Consider the following 7,475-nt stretch of genomic DNA (forward strand, 5'->3'; position numbering starts at 1 on the left):
TATCCTTCAAAGGGTTCTGGTTTTGGTAATAAAGGAGGTCCACCCACCTCTGGTCCAACTAACCACGTTGGCAGGCTTTTATGTTCATAAAAACCCATCAAGTCATTCCACTCAATGAAGACCTTTATCTTCTCTAAAGCTACTTTCCTTTAATAAGTTTTTCCTTTACCGTTGTTAGGAAGAAAGGGCTTGCCTAGTGCCACCCAGGAACCATTGCTGCCTTCAAATGAGAAGAGCAGATTTGAAAATAACGCCAACAGTGAGGGGCCGGGTGTGGGAGAAGCGGCTCCCGCTCGGCTCTTTCCTCCCCCATCCTCCTGAGCCCCGGGGAGGACAGGCGGCCCGGGGTGGAAGGTGGAGGGGACGCGGGTCCCCCGCCCGAGAATGGGCATTCGCTTCACCAGGATCTGGAGGCTGTTCAATCACCAGGAGGACAAAGTTATCATTGTGGGGCTGGATAATGCAGGGGGAAAACAACCCTTCTTTCAGTTTTCCATGAATGAAGTTGTACCTACGTCTCCTACAATAGGAAGTAATGTAGAAGAGATAGTGGATCATGGTATAACTGAAACCCAAGCACAAAAATTTGTAAGTCTACAACTGTACCTCATGGTGTTTCACTAATAAAAATTAAAATAATAATAATACGTTTTCTAACGTGGGATATTGGTGGCTAAGAGTCTCTTCAGTTCTTCCTGGAACACTTATTGTACCAACACAGAGTTTGTAATAGTTGTTGTGGACAGTACAGAGAGAGAAAGGATTTCTGTGATTAGAGAAGAACTCTACAAAATGTTAGCCCATGAGGACCTAAAGAAAGCTGGATTGCTGATTTTTGCTAATAAACAAGATGTTAAAGACTGCATGACTGTAGCAGAAGTTACCCCGTTTTGGAAACTAACTTCTATTAAAGATCACCAGTGGCATATACAGGCATGCTGTGCTCTTATTGGCAAGGGGTTATGGATTTGAGTGGATGATGTCACGATTTAAGATTAGATGATCTCTGTGACCTCCTCTCTCATGGACTTTTGTTATGAACGAAGTGCTGGACTTTACCTAAAGGCTGCAAAAATTCATGGTTTAGGTATATTTATAATAAACTGATTTAAACTTTTTCTATAAGAAGAAATACTAGGACCACTTATTTGAAAACACAGATGAAGCCTCACTCCCAATCTACTTTCTCATTAGTTCCTTCCAAAGCAAGGTCTTAAAGCTGTGATTGACATTTTTCTTATAACGAATCCTCTCAGGACATTGTGTGGCCTGTGGTAAGTGTAAAGGGAGAGGAAAACATTTTAACTTCAAGAGCTTTATTATCAGTATAACCCTCCCTAGTTGAATGTTGTTCTCTTCTTTCATTAAGTCAAAATTCAAATCAGCACAAATCAGTTTCCTCTTTTAAAACATAACCTTACTTATAAAAAGTATTTTGCATAAAGTTGTGTATGTATTGTGTAAATACCTCAAGTTCCAGTAAATGGCTTTGATTTATGTTCTAAGGGAAAGTGGATAACACAAAAATTAATAATATTCTTAGTATAACCATAATGCAATGAGTACTGGTATTGATGTTAATTGCCTTTTTGTATTTTTCCTCTATGTTCTCTTTCTTGTACTAACCACCCACATCACCACCACCCCCAAATTATTGAGCAGCTCTTAAAAACAAAAGAAAGAAAAAAGGGAAAAACTTAACATTGTGTACCTATTTTTTTGTTGATCAAATCACATGCATGGAAACATAATTCCAGTTGAGGATATCTTGTTATATTCTTGCTTTAGCGTCAGTGGTAGAATTTCCCATTAAACTCTCAGCTGTTTCCTTTTATTGGTGCTTATGCCATCTGGGTTACTGACTAAATTACAAATCTATTAATCAGTCAGTCATTAATTATGGTTAAAATCAGTGTTTTTTTAAGCATTAGTGAAAAGCTGTTTTATAAAACATGTCTATCCAGACAAGTATCACCCTATAAAATACTATTGAATAATTAAGTTAGAATCTTCTTAATTTAGGTATTTATTTAAAAGCATTTGAAGTGAATTTGAGATAAAGCTTATTTCCCAAGCAACAAAAATTTCTTAAATTAAAATTTTGTTTCTTAAGGATGTTTGGAGGATCCTCCCAGGAGGGGAGATGCATGTCGAAAGTAGACTATGGACTGAACATGTTTGCCACTCAATGCCTCTTTTGCAGACCACAACACCCAAAAGGAGAGAGAGAACACAGGGGATTGCCCTGCCACAGAGACGGGGGGATGGGGGGATGGGGGTGGGAGGGATATTATCCATGGTGGTGGAAAATGGGCACTGGTGGAGGGATGGGTATCTGATCATTGTATAATTGAAACCAAAGCACAAAAAATTGTAAATCTACAACTTTAAAAAAAATAAAATAAAATAAAGGGGGAAAAAAAAAAAAAAAAAAAAAAGAACTAGAATAATTTGAGATATTTCTGTTTCTGTGGGTTTTCATATTATGTTCTTATACCAGTAATTCATTGTTTGACAACTACAAAATGCAAATTTTTAATGCTATTAATTATCTGTATTAAAAATCTATTTTTTAAACTAAAAGAAAAGAAAAAAGAAAATAATGCCAATATAGAGGAAAACAGATGAGGATGGAATATGTCAGATCAAGTCTAGATAGTACCATTGGGCTCTTGGGTCTCTGATTTTCTTCTTAGGTTGGTCAGAACTTAATGATGAGCTGAAATAGTATAGGTTTTTTAAAATTAAAGCAAGCATTTGTCCAACTATATTGACTTTGAGTTGGCTAGCCTAGTTGGTTCTAGGAAATATATTTAGGGTTGGTTACACTACCTTCCCTTCACCTGTCTGGAAGTAAGTAGTAGCCTTGGTAGAAATATCCTCCACCAAATCCAGATAAGCATGGAAGCTTATCTCACTCCAAATCTTCCTCAATGACTGGTATAGAAAAGAGTCACATTTGTATGGAGTCCTTTTTCTTTCTCAGTTATATTCCTATATTTAATTTGTCTGTACCTGTCCAAAGTTTGGGGGTTAGAAACTCTCAAATACATTCCAATATTTGACATTTGGGATTTTGCATTTGTTCTAATGCTCAGAAAGGCCATCACCATTCAAAGATAAGATTTACTATTCTCTCTTTTTAGTAAATTAAAAATATTTAAATGCAAACTTCATAAAATTAACACTGGTATATTTAATGGGTCATGACTTTTAAGATTTTCAGCTACATTTTTTAGTCTTCCATGAGGAGTATAGGCCACTGCCAGTTGTGTGACTAACATCTGGGCCCAGCGCAGCAGTGCTACAGACCCAGTAGTACCAAGGCAAGCAGAGCTACATCTGGCAGTAATTGGGGGCCACGTCTTTAACATTTGAAAGTAGACAAACTCTTTGCATCCTCTTCTATTTCTCTTCTTTTCTTCAATTTGGTAGCTAATAATGTGTACTGTTGTATTTTCTTTACTGCTACCTTGAAATCTATTAATGTGAAAGGTATCATTGTTGATTGCTTTTATTTGTTTTGTTTTGTTTTTATCATTTATTCTTTCACTTGAGTTTTGAATAATACATTCCTTAGCAATATTATATATAGAAATTAATAAAGTAATTTCTTCTGAGAAAAGCTTTAGCATCTCCTATAAGATTCAATGTGTAGTATTTTTAAATTGACATTTTAACATTTTTACAAATTTTAAAAATTCCTTGATCATGGATGGGAATGGCTGGCCACATTAACATATTCAGCCCCAGAGATTAAGCTCAGGATAGCCCATCTTCTCTGGTGCTTTCCTCAGTAGTAGGCCATGTTGCTGGGACTCACCACAGCAAAGATGACCATGTCACTTTGGCATGATAACTTGAATTTGCCAGGTAAGTATAAAATAATTTATGTAGTTTTAATTTCCACTTGAATCCAGAAGGCCATTGTAAAATTTCTAATAGGAAGCCAGGAATGGCTCAGTGGTCATTGCCTTGCAAGTGTGGTGCTGACAATTAGTTCATGCATGTGTCAATTGTAGTGCCACTTGTCTGCTGATACCATCAGTGCTACAACAAATGTGTCCTCTGGCATACCACAGTCACTGTGTGCAAGCACTGCAATTAAAGGGCATAAACTTCACTGTATAAAAGGTCAAGTGTGAAAGTTCCACAACAAAACATGTGTGCCAACCCTATCATTGCAGTAACAGCAATAAAGGGAAGGGAATGGGAACTTAATATTGAAGTCAAAGAATTGGTGTGTTTGTGGGGGGGGGGGGGGGAACGGGGACACACTCAGCAGTGCAAGGGCTTACTTATACCTCTGTGTCGAGGTTCTCTTTTGGCAATGCTCAGGGAACCCTATGCAGTGCCAGAGATCAAACCAAGGACACCTGCATCCAAAGCAAGATCCCTTAACCAACATACCAACATACTATCGCTTTATCCTAAAACAAAGAAATATTTTTACAAATCAATCTAGATTTAATGTATGTCGATTTGCTCGAGCGGGCCCAGTAACGTCTCCATTGGAGACTTTGTTGTTACTGTGTTTGGCATATCGAATACGTCGCGGGGAGCTTGCCAGGCTCTGCCATGTGGGCGAGATACTCTTGGTAGCTTGCCTGGCTCTCCGAGAGGGGCGGAGGAATCGAACTCGGGTCAGCCATGTTGGCTGCGTGCAAGGCAAATGCCCTACCGCTGTGCTATCGCTCTATGTGGCTTAAAATAAGATCATTTTCTAAGAAACTATTCGTGAACACAACAAAGCAACACTTTTTAAAAATTTATTTTCTTAAAAAATCACCGTGAGCTGCAATCACAGACTTACAAACTTTTGTGATTACATTTCAGTCACACAATGATCAAGCAACCATCCCTACACCATTGCCCATTCTGCACCACCAATGTTCCCAGTATTCCTCCCGCCACTCCCACCCAGCCCTCCCCTGCCCGCCCCTGTGGCAGGCACATTCTCTCTCTCTCTCTCTCTCTCTCTCTCTCTCTCTCTCTCTCTCTCTCTCTCTCTCTCTCCCCCCCCTTGGGGTATTATAGCTAATAAGCTAATAATACAGGTAGTAAGTGGCCATCATTTTTGGCCCATAGTCTATTTTCAGCACACATCTCCCATCCTGAGTGAGCCCTCCAAGTGTCATTTACTTAGTGGTTCCTTCTCTATCTGAGCTGCCTTTTCCCCCAGTATATGAGGCCGGCTTCCAAGCCAGGGAGCAATCTTCCTGGTTCTTATCTCTGTTATCCTTGGGTGTTAGTCTCCCATTCTGTTTCTTTATAGTCCACAAATGTGTGCAGTCACTTTATGTTTTTAAAGACATTTTTTAAAGACTTTTAAGGAAGTTTACATTGTATAAATCTCTCAGGAGAGAGCAACACAGAAAGATACTATAAGGCTGTCTTATTAAGGACAATCCACAGGGAGGTTGGTGAGTTCTCCTCCCTGCCCCAACAGAGCCCTGGAAGCTGAAAACTACCAGAACACAATCGCTGCCAGGCTTCCAACTGATCTCTACAGGCTCAGACAAGGCTCATTCATGAGTGAATCTGCTGGAAAACCCAGCTATATGGAGCTCAGGACTGAAATCTCCAGGCTCACCCCGGGTCTAGAATGGGCCTCCTCCCCGGTCTCCCTGTATTTTCTGTAGCCTGGCAGTCATGCCCAGGAACTGCCTCTGATGCCATATAAGCTCATTATCAACCATGATCCAGACACTCAGAAATAAATCTCTCGGAAGAGAGCAACGCAGGGCAATATGCCATAGAAATGCCTATGGACTCCAAAGTCACCATGGAATTAAAATTAAATTAACCTCTATTCCTGGAGTGCATGGTTGCAACTTTACACCACTGATGTACCAATAGTAGCACACCACACTTGCTGGGCTGTAAAGTAGAAGACAACCCACCTCAGGAAGGAAATATATATATATTTTTTTATATATAAGCCACAAGGCTGAACCTTAAACAACATGTTACTAATCTATTATACAAGGGCTTAATGACTCCAGGGTGAAATACAACAATCTTCACACACTTTCCTCTAAGGAACTTTATTTGGATCATTTTTAGTGGATTATTCACACAAAATAAATTATTTAGATCCCCTTTGGGGGCATGGTTTGCAGGTTGGGGTGGAAACATTCAAAATATGGTGGTAGGAAGGTGTAATGGTGGTGGGATTGGTGTTCAAATATTAAATGTAACAAGTTATTGTGAACAACTTTTAAAAATAAAATACACTTTTCAAGAGTTTGTAATTTAACTTTTACTTATTTCATTAATAAATTGTCATCATATTTTAATACAGTTATCATCTTGCTTGATGAAAGCTAAAATACATGCTTATTTTTCTATTATGTTCTTGTAATATCTTATTTTTGAATGATTTTTTATCTGACTTAACTTAAAAAGTCTATTTTAGGCACCAGGTGATTTACAAAACCTTAGATGGCCAAGTTTTATCATATACAGTCCAGCACCTCCTCCTCCATCAGTGTCTGCTCCTTCACCCATCCCAGTATGTCCCCATCCCACTAGATTCCCCAATTATTAGGCAAACTTCCTACTAAAAACTAGTTCACAGTTTCTATTGCTTTGGGGCATTTAATATTCCCTTACTACAACCATGCTTTATTGGTTTATATGTTTAATTTAAATATTCATAAAGATAAGATTATATGTCCATACATATTTATGACTGATACATCCATTTTTTAAGTAGTCACCTCAGAGTGCCTGAGAACAGATGACTGGTTAAAGAAATTATGGTAGATCTACACAATGGAATATTACTTGGCTGTTAGGAAAACTGAAGCTATGAAAATCTCTTATAAATGAATGGACAGTATCATGCTGAGTGAAATTTTAGGAGAGGGACAGACAGAATTATTGCACTCATTTGTGGGATATTAAAAAAAACATAATATGAGACTAATATCCAAGGACAGTAGAGACAACGACTAAGAGGAGTGGTCCATGGTTAGAAGCCTGCCTCAAGTGCTGGAGAAGGCAGTTGGGATAAAGGATCACTATAACAAATATAGCTGGAAATGATCACTCTGAATAAGAACTGTATGCTGAAAGTAGGTAAAGGAACGAACATGATAACCTCTCGGTACCTGTATGGCAAACCATAATGCCTAAAATAAGAGAGAGAGAGAGAGAGAGAGAGAGAGAGAGAGAGAGACAGAGACAGAGACAGAGAGACAGAGAGAAAGAGAGAGAGAAGAAAAGTGCCTACCATAGAGACAGGCTGGGGTTAGGTGTGGCAAGAGAGAAACTGAGGACACTGGTGCTGGGAAATGTACACTGGTCGAGAGATGGGTGTTAGAACATTGTATGATTAAAACTGTGTACCTCAGTGAACAGCTCTGTAGCTGTGTATCTCACAGAATCCAAAAAAAAAAAAATGCCTGCTTTCCATACATGGAAAACAGTATTTGAGAAAGCAACCTAAGCATACATAATTCTATGGCTTC

The 7,475-nt window shown here is 38.7% G+C and overlaps 1 pseudogene; it reads left to right on the plus strand.

The window, feature by feature from the left end:
• Window positions 1–384: 384 nt before the first annotated feature.
• Window positions 385–1,585, plus strand: LOC130022725 (ADP-ribosylation factor-like protein 5A; annotated as a pseudogene).
• Window positions 1,586–7,475: the final 5,890 nt, after the last annotated feature.

Source organism: Sorex fumeus, unplaced genomic scaffold, assembly GCF_029834395.1.
Source record: "Sorex fumeus unplaced genomic scaffold, SorFum_2.1 ptg000020l, whole genome shotgun sequence".
Taxonomy (NCBI): domain Eukaryota; kingdom Metazoa; phylum Chordata; class Mammalia; order Eulipotyphla; family Soricidae; genus Sorex; species Sorex fumeus.